The sequence below is a fragment of the Aulonocara sp. 'chitande type north' Nkhata Bay genome, linkage group LG14, assembly GCF_057382095.1.
Source record: "Aulonocara sp. 'chitande type north' Nkhata Bay isolate Kocher_YH1m ecotype deep benthic linkage group LG14, A_spYH_male_GT1.1, whole genome shotgun sequence".
Classification (NCBI taxonomy): Eukaryota; Metazoa; Chordata; class Actinopteri; order Cichliformes; family Cichlidae; genus Aulonocara; species Aulonocara sp. 'chitande type north' Nkhata Bay.
In genome coordinates, this window is record NC_141357.1 from 121,390 (window position 1) to 144,946 (window position 23,557).

A 23,557-nucleotide genomic window follows, 5' to 3' on the forward strand; every position below is an offset into this window, starting at 1 on the left:
CGGAATGCACCAAGGTTCCGGAATGTTCGGAATTCCGGAATGTTCAGAGTTCCGGAATGCACCAAGGTTCCGGAATGCACAAAGGTTCCGGAATGTTCAGAGTTCCGGAATGCACAAAGGTTCCGGAATGTTCGGAATTCCGGAATGTTCGGAATTCCGGAATGAACCAAGGTTCCGGAATGTTAGGAATTCCGGAATGTTCAGAGTTCCGGAATGCACCAAGGTTCCGGAATGTTCGGAATTCCGGAATGCACCAAGGTTCCGGAATGCACCAAGGTTCCGGAATGTTCGGAATTCCGGAATGTTCAGAGTTCCGGAATGCACCAAGGTTCCGGAATGCACAAAGGTTCCGGAATGTTCAGAGTTCCGGAATGCACCAAGGTTCCGGAATGTTCGGAATTCCGGAATGTTCAGAGTTCCGGAATGCACCAAGGTTCCGGAATGCACAAAGGTTCCGGAATGTTCGGAATTCCGGAATGTTCGGAATTCCGGAATGTACCAAGGTTCCGGAATGTTCGGAATTCCGGAATGCACAAAGGTTCCGGAATGTTCGGAATTCCGGAATGTTCGGAATTCCGGAATGTACCAAGGTTCCGGAATGTTCGGAATTCCGGAATGAACCAAGGTTCTGGAATGTTCAGAGTTCCAGAATGCACCAAGGTTCCGGAATGTTCAGAGTTCCGGAATGCACCAAGGTTCCGGAATGTTCGGAATTCCGGAATGTTCAGAGTTCCGGAATGCACCAAGGTTCCGGAATGTTCGGAATTCCGGAATGTTCAGAGTTCCGGAATGCACCAAGGTTCCGGAATGTTCGGAATTCCGGAATGTTCAGAGTTCCGGAATGCACCAAGGTTCCGGAATGCACAAAGGTTCCGGAATGTTCAGAGTTCCGGAATGCACCAAGGTTCCGGAATGTTCGGAATTCCGGAATGTTCAGAGTTCCGGAATGCACCAAGGTTCCGGAATGCACAAAGGTTCCGGAATGTTCGGAATTCCGGAATGTTCGGAATTCCGGAATGTACCAAGGTTCCGGAATGTTCGGAATTCCGGAATGCACAAAGGTTCCGGAATGTTCGGAATTCCGGAATGTTCGGAATTCCGGAATGTACCAAGGTTCCGGAATGTTCGGAATTCCGGAATGAACCAAGGTTCTGGAATGTTCAGAGTTCCGGAATGCACCAAGGTTCCGGAATGTTAAGAGTTCCGGAATGCACCAAGGTTCCGGAATGTTAAGAGTTCCGGAATGCACCAAGGTTCCGGAATGTTCAGAGTTCCGGAATGCACCAAGGTTCCGGAATGTTCGGAATTCCGGAATGTTCAGAGTTCCGGAATGCACCAAGGTTCCGGAATGTTCGGAATTCCGGAATGTTCGGAATTCCGGAATGTTCAGAGTTCCGGAATGCACCAAGGTTCCGGAATGTTCGGAATTCCGGAATGTTCAGAGTTCCGGAATGTTCAGACTTCCGGAATGCACCAAGGTTCCGGAATGTTCGGAATTCCAGAATGTTCAGAGTTCCGGAATGTTCAGAGTTCCGGAATGCACCAAGGTTCCGGAATGTTCGGAATTCCGGAATGTTCAGAGTTCCGGAATGCACCAAGGTTCCGGAATGTTCGGAATTCCGAAATGTTCAGAGTTCCGGAATGTTCAGAGTTCCGGAATGCACCAAGGTTCCGGAATGTTAAGAGTTCCGGAATGCACCAAGGTTCCGGAATGTTCAGAGTTCCGGAATGCACCAAGGTTCCGGAATGTTCAGAGTTCCGGAATGCACCAAGGTTCCGGAATGCACCAAGGTTCCGGAATGTTCAGAGTTCCGGAATGCACCAAGGTTCCGGAATGTTCGGAATTCCGGAATGCACCAAGGTTCCGGAATGCACCAAGGTTCCGGAATGTTCAGAGTTCCGGAATGAACCAAGGTTCCGGAATGTTCGGAATTCCGGAATGTTCAGAGTTCCGGAATGCACCAAGGTTCCGGAATGTTCGGAATTCCGGAATGTTCAGAGTTCCGGAATGCACCAAGGTTCCGGAATGTTCGGAATTCCGGAATGTTCAGAGTTCCGGAATGCACCAAGGTTCCGGAATGCACAAAGGTTCCGGAATGTTCAGAGTTCCGGAATGCACCAAGGTTCCGGAATGTTCGGAATTCCGGAATGCACCAAGGTTCCGGAATGCACCAAGGTTCCGGAATGTTCGGAATTCCGGAATGTTCAGAGTTCCGGAATGCACCAAGGTTCCGGAATGCACAAAGGTTCCGGAATGTTCAGAGTTCCGGAATGCACCAAGGTTCCGGAATGTTCGGAATTCCGGAATGTTCAGAGTTCCGGAATGCACCAAGGTTCCGGAATGCACAAAGGTTCCGGAATGTTCGGAATTCCGGAATGTTCGGAATTCCGGAATGTACCAAGGTTCCGGAATGTTCGGAATTCCGGAATGCACAAAGGTTCCGGAATGTTCGGAATTCCGGAATGTTCGGAATTCCGGAATGTACCAAGGTTCCGGAATGTTCGGAATTCCGGAATGAACCAAGGTTCTGGAATGTTCAGAGTTCCGGAATGCACCAAGGTTCCGGAATGTTCAGAGTTCCGGAATGCACCAAGGTTCCGGAATGTTCGGAATTCCGGAATGTTCAGAGTTCCGGAATATTCAGAGTTCCGGAATGCACCAAGGTTCCGGAATGTTAAGAGTTCCGGAATGCACCAAGGTTCCGGAATGTTAAGAGTTCCGGAATGCACCAAGGTTCCGGAATGTTCAGAGTTCCGGAATGCACCAAGGTTCCGGAATGTTCGGAATTCCGGAATGTTCAGAGTTCCGGAATGCACCAAGGTTCCGGAATGTTCGGAATTCCGGAATGTTCGGAATTCCGGAATGTTCAGAGTTCCGGAATGCACCAAGGTTCCGGAATGTTCGGAATTCCGGAATGTTCAGAGTTCCGGAATGTTCAGACTTCCGGAATGCACCAAGGTTCCGGAATGTTCGGAATTCCAGAATGTTCAGAGTTCCGGAATGTTCAGAGTTCCGGAATGCACCAAGGTTCCGGAATGTTCGGAATTCCGGAATGTTCAGAGTTCCGGAATGCACCAAGGTTCCGGAATGTTCGGAATTCCGGAATGTTCAGAGTTCCGGAATGTTCAGAGTTCCGGAATGCACCAAGGTTCCGGAATGTTAAGAGTTCCGGAATGCACCAAGGTTCCGGAATGTTCAGAGTTCCGGAATGCACCAAGGTTCCGGAATGTTCAGAGTTCCGGAATGCACCAAGGTTCCGGAATGCACCAAGGTTCCGGAATGTTCAGAGTTCCGGAATGCACCAAGGTTCCGGAATGTTCGGAATTCCGGAATGCACCAAGGTTCCGGAATGCACCAAGGTTCCGGAATGTTCAGAGTTCCGGAATGAACCAAGGTTCCGGAATGTTCGGAATTCCGGAATGTTCAGAGTTCCGGAATGCACCAAGGTTCCGGAATGTTCGGAATTCCGGAATGTTCAGAGTTCCGGAATGCACCAAGGTTCCGGAATGTTCGGAATTCCGGAATGTTCAGAGTTCCGGAATGCACCAAGGTTCCGGAATGCACAAAGGTTCCGGAATGTTCAGAGTTCCGGAATGCACCAAGGTTCCGGAATGTTCGGAATTCCGGAATGTTCAGAGTTCCGGAATGCACCAAGGTTCCGGAATGCACAAAGGTTCCGGAATGTTCGGAATTCCGGAATGTTCGGAATTCCGGAATGTACCAAGGTTCCGGAATGTTCGGAATTCCGGAATGCACAAAGGTTCCGGAATGTTCGGAATTCCGGAATGTTCGGAATTCCGGAATGTACCAAGGTTCCGGAATGTTCGGAATTCCGGAATGAACCAAGGTTCTGGAATGTTCAGAGTTCCGGAATGCACCAAGGTTCCGGAATGTTCGGAATTCCGGAATGTTCAGAGTTCCGGAATGCACCAAGGTTCCGGAATGTTCGGAATTCCGGAATGTTCAGAGTTCCGGAATGCACCAAGGTTCCGGAATGTTCGGAATTCCGGAATGTTCAGAGTTCCGGAATGCACCAAGGTTCCGGAATGTTCGGAATTCCGGAATTTTCAGAGTTCCGGAATGCACCAAGGTTCGGGAATGTTCGGAATTCCGGAATGTTCAGCGTTCCGGAATGTTCAGAGTTCCGGAATGCACCAAGGTTCCGGAATGTTCGGAATTCCGGAATGTTCAGAGTTCCGGAATGCACCAAGGTTCCGGAATGTTCGGAATTCCGGAATGTTCAGAGTTCCGGAATGCACCAAGGTTCCGGAATGTTCGGAATTCCAGAATGTTCAGAGTTCCGGAATGTTCAGAGTTCCGGAATGCACCAAGGTTCCGGAATGTTCGGAATTCCGGAATGTTCAGAGTTCCGGAATGCACCAAGGTTCCGGAATGTTCGGAGTTCCGGAATGCACCAAGGTTCCGGAATGTTCGGAATTCCGGAATGTTCAGAGTTCCGGAATGTTCAGAGTTCCGGAATGCACCAAGGTTCCGGAATGTTCGGAATTCCGGAATGTTCAGAGTTCCGGAATGTTCAGCGTTCCGGAATGTTCAGAGTTCCGGAATGCACCAAGGTTCCGGAATGTTCGGAATTCCGGAATGTTCAGAGTTCCGGAATGCACCAAGGTTCCGGAATGTTCGGAATTCCAGAATGTTCAGAGTTCCGGAATGCACCAAGGTTCCGGAATGTTCGGAATTCCGGAATGTTCAGAGTTCCGGAATGCACCAAGGTTCCGGAATGTTCGGAATTCCGGAATGTTCAGAGCTCCGGAATGCACCAAGGTTCCGGAATGTTCGGAATTCCGGAATGTTCAGAGTTCCGGAATATTCAGAGTTCCGGAATGCACCAAGGTTCCGGAATGTTAAGAGTTCCGGAATGCACCAAGGTTCCGGAATGTTAAGAGTTCCGGAATGCACCAAGGTTCCGGAATGCACCAAGGTTCCGGAATGTTCGGAATTCCGGAATGTTCAGAGTTCCGGAATGCAACAAGGTTCCGGAATGTTCGGAATTCCGGAATGTTCAGAGTTCCGGAATGCACCAAGGTTCCGGAATGTTCGGAATTCCGGAATGTTCAGAGTTCCAGAATGTTCAGAGTTCCGGAATGTTCAGAGTTCCGGAATGCACCAAGGTTCCGGAATGTTCGGAATTCCGGAATGTTCAGAGTTCCGGAATGCACCAAGGTTCCGGAATGTTCGGAATTCCGGAATGTTCAGAGTTCCGGAATGCACCAAGGTTCCGGAATGTTCGGAATTCCGGAATGTTCAGAGTTCCGGAATGCACCAAGGTTCCGGAATGTTAAGAGTTCCGGATTGCACCAAGGTTCCGGAATGTTCGGAATTCCGGAATGTTCAGAGTTCCGGAATGCACCAAGGTTCCGGAATGTTCGGAATTCCGGAATGTTCAGAGTTCCGGAATGCACCAAGGTTCCGGAATGTTCGGAATTCCGGAATGTTCAGAGTTCCGGAATGCACCAAGGTTCCGGAATGTTCGGAATTCCGGAATGTTAAGCGTTCCGGAATGTTCAGAGTTCCGGAATGCACCAAGGTTCCGGAATGTTCGGAATTCCGGAATGTTCAGAGTTCCGGAATGCACCAAGGTTCCGGAATGTTCGGAGTTCCGGAATGCACCAAGGTTCCGGAATGTTCGGAATTCCGGAATGTTCAGAGTTCCGGAATGTTCAGAGTTCCGGAATGCACCAAGGTTCCGGAATGTTCGGAATTCCAGAATGTTCAGAGTTCCGGAATGTTCAGAGTTCCGGAATGCACCAAGGTTCCGGAATGTTCGGAATTCCGGAATGTTCAGAGTTCCGGAATGCACCAAGGTTCCGGAATGTTCGGAATTCCGGAATGTTCAGAGTTCCGGAATGCACCAAGGTTCCGGAATGTTCGGAATTCCGGAATGTTCGGAATTCCGGAATGTTCAGAGTTCCGGAATGCACCAAGGTTCCGGAATGTTCGGAATTCCGGAATGTTCAGAGTTCCGGAATGCACCAAGGTTCCGGAATGTTCGGAATTCCGGAATGTTCAGAGTTCCGGAATGCACCAAGGTTCCGGAATGTTAAGAGTTCCGGAATGCACCAAGGTTCCGGAATGTTCGGAATTCCGGAATGTTCAGAGTTCCGGAATGCACCAAGGTTCCGGAATGTTCGGAATTCCAGAATGTTCAGAGTTCCGGAATGTTCAGAGTTCCGGAATGCACCAAGGTTCCGGAATGTTCGGAATTCCGGAATGTTCAGAGTTCCGGAATGCACCAAGGTTCCGGAATGTTCGGAATTCCGGAATGTTCGGAATTCCGGAATGTTCAGAGTTCCGGAATGCACCAAGGTTCCGGAATGTTCGGAATTCCGGAATGTTCAGAGTTCCGGAATGTTCAGAGTTCCGGAATGCACCAAGGTTCCGGAATGTTCGGAATTCCGGAATGTTCAGAGTTCCGGAATGTTCAGAGTTCCGGAATGCACCAAGGTTCCGGAATGTTCGGAATTCCGGAATGTTCAGAGTTCCGGAATGCACCAAGGTTCCGGAATGTTCGGAATTCCGGAATGTTCAGAGTTCAGAGCACCAAGGTTCCGGAATGTTCGGAATTCCGGAATGCACCAAGGTTCCGGAATGTTCGGAATTCCGGAATGTTCAGAGTTCCGGAATGCACCAAGGTTCTGGAATGTTCGGAATTCCGGAATGTTCAGAGTTCCGGAATGCACCAAGGTTCCGGAATGTTCAGAGTTCCGGAATGCACCAAGGTTCCGGAATGTTCAGAGTTCCGGAATGCACCAAGATTCCGGAATGTTCAGAGTTCCGGAATGTTCAGAGTTCCGGAATGCACCAAGGTTCCGGAATGTTCGGAATTCCGGAATGTTCAGAGTTCCGGAATGCACCAAGGTTCCGGAATGTTCGGAATTCCGGAATGTTCAGAGTTCCGGAATGCACCAAGGTTCCGGAATGTTAAGAGTTCCGGAATGCACCAAGGTTCCGGAATGTTAAGAGTTCCGGAATGCACCAAGGTTCCGGAATGTTCAGAGTTCCGGAATGCACCAAGGTTCCGGAATGTTCGGAATTCCGGAATGTTCAGAGTTCCGGAATGCACCAAGGTTCCGGAATGTTCGGAATTCCGGAATGTTCGGAATTCCGGAATGTTCAGAGTTCCGGAATGCACCAAGGTTCCGGAATGTTCGGAATTCCGGAATGTTCAGAGTTCCGGAATGTTCAGACTTCCGGAATGCACCAAGGTTCCGGAATGTTCGGAATTCCAGAATGTTCAGAGTTCCGGAATGTTCAGAGTTCCGGAATGCACCAAGGTTCCGGAATGTTCGGAATTCCGGAATGTTCAGAGTTCCGGAATGCACCAAGGTTCCGGAATGTTCGGAATTCCGGAATGTTCAGAGTTCCGGAATGTTCAGAGTTCCGGAATGCACCAAGGTTCCGGAATGTTAAGAGTTCCGGAATGCACCAAGGTTCCGGAATGTTCAGAGTTCCGGAATGCACCAAGGTTCCGGAATGTTCAGAGTTCCGGAATGCACCAAGGTTCCGGAATGCACCAAGGTTCCGGAATGTTCAGAGTTCCGGAATGCACCAAGGTTCCGGAATGTTCGGAATTCCGGAATGCACCAAGGTTCCGGAATGCACCAAGGTTCCGGAATGTTCAGAGTTCCGGAATGAACCAAGGTTCCGGAATGTTCGGAATTCCGGAATGTTCAGAGTTCCGGAATGCACCAAGGTTCCGGAATGTTCGGAATTCCGGAATGTTCAGAGTTCCGGAATGCACCAAGGTTCCGGAATGTTCGGAATTCCGGAATGTTCAGAGTTCCGGAATGCACCAAGGTTCCGGAATGCACAAAGGTTCCGGAATGTTCAGAGTTCCGGAATGCACCAAGGTTCCGGAATGTTCGGAATTCCGGAATGTTCAGAGTTCCGGAATGCACCAAGGTTCCGGAATGTTCGGAATTCCGGAATGTTCAGAGTTCCGGAATGCACCAAGGTTCCGGAATGTTCGGAATTCCGGAATGTTCAGAGTTCCGGAATGCACCAAGGTTCCGGAATGTTCGGAATTCCGGAATGTTCAGAGTTCCGGAATGCACCAAGGTTCCGGAATGTTCGGAATTCCGGAATTTTCAGAGTTCCGGAATGCACCAAGGTTCGGGAATGTTCGGAATTCCGGAATGTTCAGCGTTCCGGAATGTTCAGAGTTCCGGAATGCACCAAGGTTCCGGAATGTTCGGAATTCCGGAATGTTCAGAGTTCCGGAATGTTCAGAGTTCCGGAATGCACCAAGGTTCCGGAATGTTTGGAATTCCGGAATTTTCAGAGTTCCTGAATGCACCAAGGTTCCGGAATGTTCAGAGTTCCGGAATGCACCAAGATTCCGGAATGTTCGGAATTCCGGAATGTTCAGAGTTCCGGAATGTTCAGAGTTCCGGAATTCCGAACATTCCGGAACCTTTGTGCATTCCGGAATGTTCAGAGTTCCGGAATGCACCAAGGTTCCGGAATGTTCGGAATTCCGGAATGTTCAGAGTTCCGGAATGTTCAGAGTTCCGGAATGTTCAGAGTTCCGGAATGCACCAAGGTTCCGGAATGTTCGGAATTCCGGAATGTTCAGAGTTCCGGAATGCACCAAAATTCCGGAATGTTCAGAGTTCCGGAATGCACAAAGGTTCCGGAATGTTCGGAATTCCGGAATGTTCAAAGTTCCGGAATGCACCAAGGTTCCGGAATGTTCGGAATTCCGGAATGTTCAGAGTTCCAGAATGCACCAAGGTTCCGGAATGTTCAGAGTTCCGGAATGCACCAAGGTTCCGGAATGTTCGGAATTCCGGAATGTTCAGAGTTCCGGAATGCACCAAAATTCCGGAATGTTCAGAGTTCCGGAATGCACAAAGGTTCCGGAATGTTCGGAATTCCGGAATGTACCAAGGTTCCGGAATGTTCAGAGTTCCGGAATCCACCAAGGTTCCGGAATGTTCAGAGTTCCGGAATGCACCAAGGTTCCGGAATGTTCGGAATTCCGGAATGTTCAGAGTTCCGGAATGTTCAGAGTTCCGGAATGCACCAAGGTTCCGGAATGTTCGGAATTCCGGAATGTTCAGAGTTCCGGAATGCACCAAGGTTCCGGAATGTTCGGAATTCCGGAATGTTCAGAGTTCCGGAATGCACCAAGGTTCCGGAATGTTCGGAATTCCGGAATGTTCAGAGTTCCGGAATGTTCAGAGTTCCGGAATGCACCAAGGTTCCGGAATGTTCGGAATTCCGGAATGTTCAGAGTTCCGGAATGCACCAAGGTTCCGGAATGTTCGGAATTCCGGAATGTTCAGAGTTCCGGAATGCACCAAGGTTCCGGAATGTTCGGAATTCCGGAATGTTCAGAGTTCCGGAATGTTCAGAGTTCCGGAATGCACCAAGGTTCCGGAATGTTTGGAATTCCGGAATTTTCAGAGTTCCTGAATGCACCAAGGTTCCGGAATGTTCAGAGTTCCGGAATGCACCAAGATTCCGGAATGTTCGGAATTCCGGAATGTTCAGAGTTCCGGAATGTTCAGAGTTCCGGAATTCCGAACATTCCGGAACCTTTGTGCATTCCGGAATGTTCAGAGTTCCGGAATGCACCAAGGTTCCGGAATGTTCGGAATTCCGGAATGTTCAGAGTTCCGGAATGTTCAGAGTTCCGGAATGCACCAAGGTTCCGGAATGTTCGGAATTCCGGAATGTTCAGAGTTCCGGAATGTTCAGAGTTCCGGAATGCACAAAGGTTCCGGAATGTTCGGAATTCCGGAATGTTCAGAGTTCCGGAATGCACCAAGGTTCCGGAATGTTCGGAATTCCGGAATGTTCAGAGTTCCGGAATGCACCAAGGTTCCGGAATGTTCGGAATTCCGGAATGTTCAGAGTTCCGGAATGCACCAAGGTTCCGGAATGTTCGGAATTCCGGAATGTTCAGAGTTCCGGAATGCACCAAGGTTCCGGAATGTTCAGAGTTCCGGAATGCACCAAGGTTCCGGAATGTTCGGAATTCCGGAATGTTCAGAGTTCCGGAATGCACCAAGGTTCCGGAATGTTCGGAATTCCGGAATGTTCAGAGTTCCGGAATGCACCAAAGTTCCGGAATGTTCGGAATTCCGGAATGTTCAGAGTTCCGGAATGTTCAGAGTTCCGGAATGCACCAAGGTTCCGGAATGTTAAGAGTTCCGGAATGCACCAAGGTTCCGGAATGTTAAGAGTTCCGGAATGCACCAAGGTTCCGGAATGTTCAGAGTTCCGGAATGCACCAAGGTTCCGGAATGTTCGGAATTCCGGAATGTTCAGAGTTCCGGAATGTTCAGAGTTCCGGAATGCACCAAGGTTCCGGAATTTTAAGAGTTCCGGAATGCACCAAGGTTCCGGAATGTTCAGAGTTCCGGAATGCACCAAGGTTCCGGAATGCACCAAGGTTCCGGAATGTTCGGAATTCCGGAATGTTCAGAGTTCCGGAATGCACCAAGGTTCTGGAATGTTCGGAATTCCGGAATGTTCAGAGTTCCGGAATGTTCAGAGTTCCGGAATGCACCAAGGTTCGGGAATGTTCGGAATTCCGGAATGTACCAAGGTTCCGGAATGTTCAGAGTTCCGGAATGCACCAAGGTTCCGGAATGTTCGGAATTCCAGAATGTTCAGAGTTCCGGAATGTTCAGAGTTCCGGAATGCACCAAGGTTCCGGAATGTTCGGAATTCCGGAATGTTCAGAGTTCCGGAATGCACCAAAGTTCCGGAATGTTCGGAATTCCGGAATGTTCAGAGTTCCGGAATGTTCAGAGTTCCGGAATGCACCAAGGTTCCGGAATGTTAAGAGTTCCGGAATGCACCAAGGTTCCGGAATGTTCGAAATTCCGGAATGTTCAGAGTTCCGGAATGCACCAAGGTTCCGGAATGTACCAAGGTTCCGGAATGTTCGGAATTCCGGAATGCACAAAGGTTCCGGAATGTTCGGAATTCCGGAATGCACAAAGGTTCCGGAATGTTCAGAGTTCCGGAATGCACCAAAGTTCCGGAATGTTCGGAATTCCGGAATGTTCAGAGTTCCGGAATGTTCGGAATTCCGGAATGTTCAGAGTTCCGGAATGCACCAAGGTTCCGGAATGCACAAAGGTTCCGGAATGTTCAGAGTTCCGGAATGTTCAGAGTTCCGGAATGCACCAAGGTTCCGGAATGTTAAGAGTTCCGGAATGCACCAAGGTTCCGGAATGTTCGGAATTCCGGAATGTTCAGAGTTCCGGAATGCACCAAGGTTCCGGAATGTTCGGAATTCCAGAATGTTCAGAGTTCCGGAATGTTCAGAGTTCCGGAATGCACCAAGGTTCCGGAATGTTCGGAATTCCGGAATGTTCAGAGTTCCGGAATGCACCAAGGTTCCGGAATGTTCGGAATTCCGGAATGTTCGGAATTCCGGAATGTTCAGAGTTCCGGAATGCACCAAGGTTCCGGAATGTTCGGAATTCCGGAATGTTCAGAGTTCCGGAATGTTCAGAGTTCCGGAATGCACCAAGGTTCCGGAATGTTCGGAATTCCGGAATGTTCAGAGTTCCGGAATGTTCAGAGTTCCGGAATGCACCAAGGTTCCGGAATGTTCGGAATTCCGGAATGTTCAGAGTTCCGGAATGCACCAAGGTTCCGGAATGTTCGGAATTCCGGAATGTTCAGAGTTCAGAGCACCAAGGTTCCGGAATGTTCGGAATTCCGGAATGCACCAAGGTTCCGGAATGTTCGGAATTCCGGAATGTTCAGAGTTCCGGAATGCACCAAGGTTCTGGAATGTTCGGAATTCCGGAATGTTCAGAGTTCCGGAATGCACCAAGGTTCCGGAATGTTCAGAGTTCCGGAATGCACCAAGGTTCCGGAATGTTCAGAGTTCCGGAATGCACCAAGATTCCGGAATGTTCAGAGTTCCGGAATGTTCAGAGTTCCGGAATGCACCAAGGTTCCGGAATGTTCGGAATTCCGGAATGTTCAGAGTTCCGGAATGCACCAAGGTTCCGGAATGTTCGGAATTCCGGAATGTTCAGAGTTCCGGAATGCACCAAGGTTCCGGAATGTTAAGAGTTCCGGAATGCACCAAGGTTCCGGAATGTTCGGAATTCCGGAATGTTCAGAGTTCCGGAATGCACCAAGGTTCCGGAATGTTCGGAATTCCAGAATGTTCAGAGTTCCGGAATGTTCAGAGTTCCGGAATGCACCAAGGTTCCGGAATGTTCGGAATTCCGGAATGTTCAGAGTTCCGGAATGCACCAAGGTTCCGGAATGTTCGGAATTCCGGAATGTTCGGAATTCCGGAATGTTCAGAGTTCCGGAATGCACCAAGGTTCCGGAATGTTCGGAATTCCGGAATGTTCAGAGTTCCGGAATGTTCAGAGTTCCGGAATGCACCAAGGTTCCGGAATGCACAAAGGTTCCGGAATGTTCAGAGTTCCGGAATGCACCAAGGTTCCGGAATGTTCGGAATTCCGGAATGTTCAGAGTTCCGGAATGCACCAAGGTTCCGGAATGCACAAAGGTTCCGGAATGTTCGGAATTCCGGAATGTTCGGAATTCCGGAATGTACCAAGGTTCCGGAATGTTCGGAATTCCGGAATGCACAAAGGTTCCGGAATGTTCGGAATTCCGGAATGTTCGGAATTCCGGAATGTACCAAGGTTCCGGAATGTTCGGAATTCCGGAATGAACCAAGGTTCTGGAATGTTCAGAGTTCCGGAATGCACCAAGGTTCCGGAATGTTCGGAATTCCGGAATGTTCAGAGTTCCGGAATGCACCAAGGTTCGGGAATGTTCGGAATTCCGGAATGTTCAGAGTTCCGGAATGTTCAGAGTTCCGGAATGCACCAAGGTTCCGGAATGTTCGGAATTCCGGAATGTTCAGAGTTCCGGAATGCAACAAGGTTCCGGAATGTTCGGAATTCCGGAATGTTCAGCGTTCCGGAATGTTCAGAGTTCCGGAATGCACCAAGGTTCCGGAATGTTCGGAATTCCGGAATGTTCAGAGTTCCGGAATGCACCAAGGTTCCGGAATGTTCGGAATTCCAGAATGTTCAGAGTTCCGGAATGCACCAAGGTTCCGGAATGTTCGGAATTCCGGAATGTTCAGAGTTCCGGAATGCACCAAGGTTCCGGAATGTTCGGAATTCCGGAATGTTCAGAGTTCCGGAATGCACCAAGGTTCCGGAATGTTCGGAATTCCGGAATGTTCAGAGTTCCGGAATGCACCAAGGTTCCGGAATGTTCGGAATTCCGGAATGTTCAGAGTTCCGGAATATTCAGAGTTCCGGAATGCACCAAGGTTCCGGAATGTTAAGAGTTCCGGAATGCACCAAGGTTCCGGAATGTTCGGAATTCCGGAATGTTCAGAGTTCCGGAATGCACCAAGGTTCCGGAATGTTCGGAATTCCGGAATGTTCGGAATTCCGGAATGTTCAGAGTTTCGGAATGCACCAAGGTTCCGGAATGTTCGGAATTCCGGAATGTTCGGAATTCCGGAATGTTCAGAGTTCCGGAATGCACCAAGGTTCCGGAATGTTCGGAATTCCGGAATGTTCAGAGTTCCGGAATGTTCAGAGTTCCGGAATGCACCAAGGTTCCGGAATGTTCGGAATTCCGGAATGTTCAGAGTTCCGGAATGTTCAGAGTTCCGGAATGCACCAAGGTTCCGGAATGTTCGGAATTCCGGAATGTTCAGAGTTCCGGAATGCACCAAGGTTCCGGAATGTTCGGAATTCCGGAATGTTCAGAGTTCAGAGCACCAAGGTTCCGGAATGTTCGGAATTCCGGAATGCACCAAGGTTCCGGAATGTTCGGAATTCCGGAATGTTCAGAGTTCCGGAATGCACCAAGGTTCTGGAATGTTCGGAATTCCGGAATGTTCAGAGTTCCGGAATGCACCAAGGTTCCGGAATGTTCAGAGTTCCGGAATGCACCAAGGTTCCGGAATGTTCAGAGTTCCGGAATGCACCAAGATTCCGGAATGTTCAGAGTTCCGGAATGTTCAGAGTTCCGGAATGCACCAAGGTTCCGGAATGTTCGGAATTCCGGAATGTTCAGAGTTCCGGAATGCACCAAGGTTCCGGAATGTTCGGAATTCCGGAATGTTCAGAGTTCCGGAATGCACCAAGGTTCCGGAATGTTAAGAGTTCCGGAATGCACCAAGGTTCCGGAATGTTCGGAATTCCGGAATGTTCAGAGTTCCGGAATGCACCAAGGTTCCGGAATGTTCGGAATTCCAGAATGTTCAGAGTTCCGGAATGTTCAGAGTTCCGGAATGCACCAAGGTTCCGGAATGTTCGGAATTCCGGAATGTTCAGAGTTCCGGAATGCACCAAGGTTCCGGAATGTTCGGAATTCCGGAATGTTCGGAATTCCGGAATGTTCAGAGTTCCGGAATGCACCAAGGTTCCGGAATGTTCGGAATTCCGGAATGTTCAGAGTTCCGGAATGTTCAGAGTTCCGGAATGCACCAAGGTTCCGGAATGCACAAAGGTTCCGGAATGTTCAGAGTTCCGGAATGCACCAAGGTTCCGGAATGTTCGGAATTCCGGAATGTTCAGAGTTCCGGAATGCACCAAGGTTCCGGAATGCACAAAGGTTCCGGAATGTTCGGAATTCCGGAATGTTCGGAATTCCGGAATGTACCAAGGTTCCGGAATGTTCGGAATTCCGGAATGCACAAAGGTTCCGGAATGTTCGGAATTCCGGAATGTTCGGAATTCCGGAATGTACCAAGGTTCCGGAATGTTCGGAATTCCGGAATGAACCAAGGTTCTGGAATGTTCAGAGTTCCGGAATGCACCAAGGTTCCGGAATGTTCGGAATTCCGGAATGTTCAGAGTTCCGGAATGCACCAAGGTTCGGGAATGTTCGGAATTCCGGAATGTTCAGAGTTCCGGAATGTTCAGAGTTCCGGAATGCACCAAGGTTCCGGAATGTTCGGAATTCCGGAATGTTCAGAGTTCCGGAATGCAACAAGGTTCCGGAATGTTCGGAATTCCGGAATGTTCAGCGTTCCGGAATGTTCAGAGTTCCGGAATGCACCAAGGTTCCGGAATGTTCGGAATTCCGGAATGTTCAGAGTTCCGGAATGCACCAAGGTTCCGGAATGTTCGGAATTCCAGAATGTTCAGAGTTCCGGAATGCACCAAGGTTCCGGAATGTTCGGAATTCCGGAATGTTCAGAGTTCCGGAATGCACCAAGGTTCCGGAATGTTCGGAATTCCGGAATGTTCAGAGTTCCGGAATGCACCAAGGTTCCGGAATGTTCGGAATTCCGGAATGTTCAGAGTTCCGGAATGCACCAAGGTTCCGGAATGTTCGGAATTCCGGAATGTTCAGAGTTCCGGAATATTCAGAGTTCCGGAATGCACCAAGGTTCCGGAATGTTAAGAGTTCCGGAATGCACCAAGGTTCCGGAATGTTCGGAATTCCGGAATGTTCAGAGTTCCGGAATGCACCAAGGTTCCGGAATGTTCGGAATTCCGGAATGTTCGGAATTCCGGAATGTTCAGAGTTTCGGAATGCACCAAGGTTCCGGAATGTTCGGAATTCCGGAATGTTCAGAGTTCCGGAATGTTCAGACTTCCGGAATGCACCAAGGTTCCGGAATGTTCGGAATTCCAGAATGTTCAGAGTTCCGGAATGTTCAGAGTTCCGGAATGCACCAAGGTTCCGGAATGTTCGGAATTCCGGAATGTTCAGAGTTCCGGAATGCACCAAGGTTCCGGAATGTTCGGAATTCCGGAATGTTCAGAGTTCCGGAATGTTCAGAGTTCCGGAATGCACCAAGGTTCCGGAATGTTAAGAGTTCCGGAATGCACCAAGGTTCCGGAATGTTCAGAGTTCCGGAATGCACCAAGGTTCCGGAATGTTCAGAGTTCCGGAATGCACCAAGGTTCCGGAATGCACCAAGGTTCCGGAATGTTCAGAGTTCCGGAATGCACCAAGGTTCCGGAATGTTCGGAATTCCGGAATGCACCAAGGTTCCGGAATGCACCAAGGTTCCGGAATGTTCAGAGTTCCGGAATGAACCAAGGTTCCGGAATGTTAGGAATTCCGGAATGTTCAGAGTTCCGGAATGCACCAAGGTTCCGGAATGTTCGGAATTCCGGAATGCACCAAGGTTCCGGAATGCACCAAGGTTCCGGAATGTTCGGAATTCCGGAATGTTCAGAGTTCCGGAATGCACCAAGGTTCCGGAATGCACAAAGGTTCCGGAATGTTCAGAGTTCCGGAATGCACCAAGGTTCCGGAATGTTCGGAATTCCGGAATGTTCAGAGTTCCGGAATGCACCAAGGTTCCGGAATGCACAAAGGTTCCGGAATGTTCGGAATTCCGGAATGTTCGGAATTCCGGAATGTACCAAGGTTCCGGAATGTTCGGAATTCCGGAATGCACAAAGGTTCCGGAATGTTCGGAATTCCGGAATGTTCGGAATTCCGGAATGTACCAAGGTTCCGGAATGTTCGGAATTCCGGAATGAACCAAGGTTCTGGAATGTTCAGAGTTCCGGAATGCACCAAGGTTCCGGAATGTTCAGAGTTCCGGAATGCACCAAGGTTCCGGAATGTTCGGAATTCCGGAATGTTCAGAGTTCCGGAATGCACCAAGGTTCCGGAATGTTCGGAATTCCGGAATGTTCAGAGTTCCGGAATATTCAGAGTTCCGGAATGCACCAAGGTTCCGGAATGTTAAGAGTTCCTGAATGCACCAAGGTTCCGGAATGTTAAGAGTTCCGGAATGCACCAAGGTTCCGGAATGTTCAGAGTTCCGGAATGCACCAAGGTTCCGGAATGTTCGGAATTCCGGAATGTTCAGAGTTCCGGAATGCACCAAGGTTCCGGAATGTTCGGAATTCCGGAATGTTCGGAATTCCGGAATGTTCAGAGTTCCGGAATGCACCAAGGTTCCGGAATGTTCGGAATTCCGGAATGTTCAGAGTTCCGGAATGTTCAGACTTCCGGAATGCACCAAGGTTCCGGAATGTTCGGAATTCCAGAATGTTCAGAGTTCCGGAATGTTCAGAGTTCCGGAATGCACCAAGGTTCCGGAATGTTCGGAATTCCGGAATGTTCAGAGTTCCGGAATGCACCAAGGTTCCGGAATGTTCGGAATTCCGGAATGTTCAGAGTTCCGGAATGTTCAGAGTTCCGGAATGCACCAAGGTTCCGGAATGTTAAGAGTTCCGGAATGCACCAAGGTTCCGGAATGTTCAGAGTTCCGGAATGCACCAAGGTTCCGGAATGTTCAGAGTTCCGGAATGCACCAAGGTTCCGGAATGCACCAAGGTTCCGGAATGTTCAGAGTTCCGGAATGCACCAAGGTTCCGGAATGTTCGGAATTCCGGAATGCACCAAGGTTCCGGAATGCACCAAGGTTCCGGAATGTTCAGAGTTCCGGAATGAACCAAGGTTCCGGAATGTTCGGAATTCCGGAATGTTCAGAGTTCCGGAATGCACCAAGGTTCCGGAATGTTCGGAATTCCGGAATGTTCAGAGTTCCGGAATGCACCAAGGTTCCGGAATGTTCGGAATTCCGGAATGTTCAGAGTTCCGGAATGCACCAAGGTTCCGGAATGCACAAAGGTTCCGGAATGTTCAGAGTTCCGGAATGCACCAAGGTTCCGGAATGTTCGGAATTCCGGAATGTTCAGAGTTCCGGAATGCACCAAGGTTCCGGAATGCACAAAGGTTCCGGAATGTTCGGAATTCCGGAATGTTCGGAATTCCGGAATGTACCAAGGTTCCGGAATGTTCGGAATTCCGGAATGCACAAAGGTTCCGGAATGTTCGGAATTCCGGAATGTTCGGAATTCCGGAATGTACCAAGGTTCCGGAATGTTCGGAATTCCGGAATGAACCAAGGTTCTGGAATGTTCAGAGTTCCGGAATGCACCAAGGTTCCGGAATGTTCGGAATTCCGGAATGTTCAGAGTTCCGGAATGCACCAAGGTTCCGGAATGTTCGGAATTCCGGAATGTTCAGAGTTCCGGAATGCACCAAGGTTCCGGAATGTTCGGAATTCCGGAATGTTCAGAGTTCCGGAATGCACCAAGGTTCCGGAATGTTCGGAATTCCGGAATTTTCAGAGTTCCGGAATGCACCAAGGTTCGGGAATGTTCGGAATTCCGGAATGTTCAGCGTTCCGGAATGTTCAGAGTTCCGGAATGCACCAAGGTTCCGGAATGTTCGGAATTCCGGAATGTTCAGAGTTCCGGAATGTTCAGAGTTCCGGAATGCACCAAGGTTCCGGAATGTTTGGAATTCCGGAATTTTCAGAGTTCCTGAATGCACCAAGGTTCCGGAATGTTCAGAGTTCCGGAATGTTCAGAGTTCCGGAATGCACCAAGGTTCCGGAATGTTTGGAATTCCGGAATTTTCAGAGTTCCTGAATGCACCAAGGTTCCGGAATGTTCAGAGTTCCGGAATGCACCAAGATTCCGGAATGTTCGGAATTCCGGAATGTTCAGAGTTCCGGAATGTTCAGAGTTCCGGAATTCCGAACATTCCGGAACCTTTGTGCATTCCGGAATGTTCAGAGTTCCGGAATGCACCAAGGTTCCGGAATGTTCGGAATTCCGGAATGTTCAGAGTTCCGGAATGTTCAGAGTTCCGGAATGTTCAGAGTTCCGGAATGCACCAAGGTTCCGGAATGTTCGGAATTCCGGAATGTTCAGAGTTCCGGAATGCACCAAAATTCCGGAATGTTCAGAGTTCCGGAATGCACAAAGGTTCCGGAATGTTCGGAATTCCGGAATGTTCAAAGTTCCGGAATGCACCAAGGTTCCGGAATGTTCGGAATTCCGGAATGTTCAGAGTTCCAGAATGCACCAAGGTTCCGGAATGTTCAGAGTTCCGGAATGCACCAAGGTTCCGGAATGTTCGGAATTCCGGAATGTTCAGAGTTCCGGAATGCACCAAAATTCCGGAATGTTCAGAGTTCCGGAATGCACAAAGGTTCCGGAATGTTCGGAATTCCGGAATGTACCAAGGTTCCGGAATGTTCAGAGTTCCGGAATCCACCAAGGTTCCGGAATGTTCAGAGTTCCGGAATGCACCAAGGTTCCGGAATGTTCGGAATTCCGGAATGTTCAGAGTTCCGGAATGTTCAGAGTTCCGGAATGCACCAAGGTTCCGGAATGTTCGGAATTCCGGAATGTTCAGAGTTCCGGAATGCACCAAGGTTCCGGAATGTTCGGAATTCCGGAATGTTCAGAGTTCCGGAATGCACCAAGGTTCCGGAATGTTCGGAATTCCGGAATGTTCAGAGTTCCGGAATGTTCAGAGTTCCGGAATGCACCAAGGTTCCGGAATGTTCGGAATTCCGGAATGTTCAGAGTTCCGGAATGCACCAAGGTTCCGGAATGTTCGGAATTCCGGAATGTTCAGAGTTCCGGAATGCACCAAGGTTCCGGAATGTTCGGAATTCCGGAATGTTCAGAGTTCCGGAATGTTCAGAGTTCCGGAATGCACCAAGGTTCCGGAATGTTTGGAATTCCGGAATTTTCAGAGTTCCTGAATGCACCAAGGTTCCGGAATGTTCAGAGTTCCGGAATGCACCAAGATTCCGGAATGTTCGGAATTCCGGAATGTTCAGAGTTCCGGAATGTTCAGAGTTCCGGAATTCCGAACATTCCGGAACCTTTGTGCATTCCGGAATGTTCAGAGTTCCGGAATGCACCAAGGTTCCGGAATGTTCGGAATTCCGGAATGTTCAGAGTTCCGGAATGTTCAGAGTTCCGGAATGCACCAAGGTTCCGGAATGTTCGGAATTCCGGAATGTTCAGAGTTCCGGAATGTTCAGAGTTCCGGAATGCACAAAGGTTCCGGAATGTTCGGAATTCCGGAATGTTCAGAGTTCCGGAATGCACCAAGGTTCCGGAATGTTCGGAATTCCGGAATGTTCAGAGTTCCGGAATGCACCAAGGTTCCGGAATGTTCGGAATTCCGGAATGTTCAGAGTTCCGGAATGCACCAAGGTTCCGGAATGTTCGGAATTCCGGAATGTTCAGAGTTCCGGAATGCACCAAGGTTCCGGAATGTTCAGAGTTCCGGAATGCACCAAGGTTCCGGAATGTTCGGAATTCCGGAATGTTCAGAGTTCCGGAATGCACCAAGGTTCCGGAATGTTCGGAATTCCGGAATGTTCAGAGTTCCGGAATGCACCAAAGTTCCGGAATGTTCGGAATTCCGGAATGTTCAGAGTTCCGGAATGTTCAGAGTTCCGGAATGCACCAAGGTTCCGGAATGTTAAGAGTTCCGGAATGCACCAAGGTTCCGGAATGTTAAGAGTTCCGGAATGCACCAAGGTTCCGGAATGTTCAGAGTTCCGGAATGCACCAAGGTTCCGGAATGTTCGGAATTCCGGAATGTTCAGAGTTCCGGAATGTTCAGAGTTCCGGAATGCACCAAGGTTCCGGAATTTTAAGAGTTCCGGAATGCACCAAGGTTCCGGAATGTTCAGAGTTCCGGAATGCACCAAGGTTCCGGAATGCACCAAGGTTCCGGAATGTTCGGAATTCCGGAATGTTCAGAGTTCCGGAATGCACCAAGGTTCTGGAATGTTCGGAATTCCGGAATGTTCAGAGTTCCGGAATGTTCAGAGTTCCGGAATGCACCAAGGTTCGGGAATGTTCGGAATTCCGGAATGTACCAAGGTTCCGGAATGTTCAGAGTTCCGGAATGCACCAAGGTTCCGGAATGTTCGGAATTCCAGAATGTTCAGAGTTCCGGAATGTTCAGAGTTCCGGAATGCACCAAGGTTCCGGAATGTTCGGAATTCCGGAATGTTCAGAGTTCTGGAATGTTCAGAGTTCCGGAATGCACCAAGGTTCGGGAATGTTCGGAATTCCGGAATGCACCAAGGTTCCGGAATGTTCAGAGTTCCGGAATGTTCAGAGTTCCGGAAAGCACCAAGGTTCCGGAATGTTCAGAGTTCCGGAATGTTCAGAGTTCCGGAATGCACCAAGGTTCCGGAATGTTCGGAATTCCGGAATGTTCAGAGTTCCGGAATGCACCAAAGTTCCGGAATGTTCGGAATTCCGGAATGTTCAGAGTTCCGGAATGTTCAGAGTTCCGGAATGCACCAAGGTTCCGGAATGTTAAGAGTTCCGGAATGCACCAAGGTTCCGGAATGTTCGAAATTCCGGAATGTTCAGAGTTCCGGAATGCACCAAGGTTCCGGAATGTACCAAGGTTCCGGAATGTTCGGAATTCCGGAATGCACAAAGGTTCCGGAATGTTCGGAATTCCGGAATGCACAAAGGTTCCGGAATGTTCAGAGTTCCGGAATGCACCAAAGTTCCGGAATGTTCGGAATTCCGGAATGTTCAGAGTTCCGGAATGTTCGGAATTCCGGAATGTTCAGAGTTCCGGAATGCACCAAGGTTCCGGAATGCACAAAGGTTCCGGAATGTTCAGAGTTCCGGAATGTTCAGAGTTCCGGAATGCACCAAGGTTCCGGAATGTTAAGAGTTCCGGAATGCACCAAGGTTCCGGAATGTTCGGAATTCCGGAATGTTCAGAGTTCCGGAATGCACCAAGGTTCCGGAATGTTCGGAATTCCAGAATGTTCAGAGTTCCGGAATGTTCAGAGTTCCGGAATGCACCAAGGTTCCGGAATGTTCGGAATTCCGGAATGTTCAGAGTTCCGGAATGCACCAAGGTTCCGGAATGTTCGGAATTCCGGAATGTTCGGAATTCCGGAATGTTCAGAGTTCCGGAATGCACCAAGGTTCCGGAATGTTCGGAATTCCGGAATGTTCAGAGTTCCGGAATGTTCAGAGTTCCGGAATGCACCAAGGTTCCGGAATGTTCGGAATTCCGGAATGTTCAGAGTTCCGGAATGTTCAGAGTTCCGGAATGCACCAAGGTTCCGGAATGTTCGGAATTCCGGAATGTTCAGAGTTCCGGAATGCACCAAGGTTCCGGAATGTTCGGAATTCCGGAATGTTCAGAGTTCAGAGCACCAAGGTTCCGGAATGTTCGGAATTCCGGAATGCACCAAGGTTCCGGAATGTTCGGAATTCCGGAATGTTCAGAGTTCCGGAATGCACCAAGGTTCTGGAATGTTCGGAATTCCGGAATGTTCAGAGTTCCGGAATGCACCAAGGTTCCGGAATGTTCAGAGTTCCGGAATGCACCAAGGTTCCGGAATGTTCAGAGTTCCGGAATGCACCAAGATTCCGGAATGTTCAGAGTTCCGGAATGTTCAGAGTTCCGGAATGCACCAAGGTTCCGGAATGTTCGGAATTCCGGAATGTTCAGAGTTCCGGAATGCACCAAGGTTCCGGAATGTTCGGAATTCCGGAATGTTCAGAGTTCCGGAATGCACCAAGGTTCCGGAATGTTAAGAGTTCCGGAATGCACCAAGGTTCCGGAATGTTCGGAATTCCGGAATGTTCAGAGTTCCGGAATGCACCAAGGTTCCGGAATGTTCGGAATTCCAGAATGTTCAGAGTTCCGGAATGTTCAGAGTTCCGGAATGCACCAAGGTTCCGGAATGTTCGGAATTCCGGAATGTTCAGAGTTCCGGAATGCACCAAGGTTCCGGAATGTTCGGAATTCCGGAATGTTCGGAATTCCGGAATGTTCAGAGTTCCGGAATGCACCAAGGTTCCGGAATGTTCGGAATTCCGGAATGTTCAGAGTTCCGGAATGTTCAGAGTTCCGGAATGCACCAAGGTTCCGGAATGCACAAAGGTTCCGGAATGTTCAGAGTTCCGGAATGCACCAAGGTTCCGGAATGTTCGGAATTCCGGAATGTTCAGAGTTCCGGAATGCACCAAGGTTCCGGAATGCACAAAGGTTCCGGAATGTTCGGAATTCCGGAATGTTCGGAATTCCGGAATGTACCAAGGTTCCGGAATGTTCGGAATTCCGGAATGCACAAAGGTTCCGGAATGTTCGGAATTCCGGAATGTTCGGAATTCCGGAATGTACCAAGGTTCCGGAATGTTCGGAATTCCGGAATGAACCAAGGTTCTGGAATGTTCAGAGTTCCGGAATGCACCAAGGTTCCGGAATGTTCGGAATTCCGGAATGTTCAGAGTTCCGGAATGCACCAAGGTTCGGGAATGTTCGGAATTCCGGAATGTTCAGAGTTCCGGAATGTTCAGAGTTCCGGAATGCACCAAGGTTCCGGAATGTTCGGAATTCCGGAATGTTCAGAGTTCCGGAATGCAACAAGGTTCCGGAATGTTCGGAATTCCGGAATGTTCAGCGTTCCGGAATGTTCAGAGTTCCGGAATGCACCAAGGTTCCGGAATGTTCGGAATTCCGGAATGTTCAGAGTTCCGGAATGCACCAAGGTTCCGGAATGTTCGGAATTCCAGAATGTTCAGAGTTCCGGAATGCACCAAGGTTCCGGAATGTTCGGAATTCCGGAATGTTCAGAGTTCCGGAATGCACCAAGGTTCCGGAATGTTCGGAATTCCGGAATGTTCAGAGTTCCGGAATGCACCAAGGTTCCGGAATGTTCGGAATTCCGGAATGTTCAGAGTTCCGGAATGCACCAAGGTTCCGGAATGTTCGGAATTCCGGAATGTTCAGAGTTCCGGA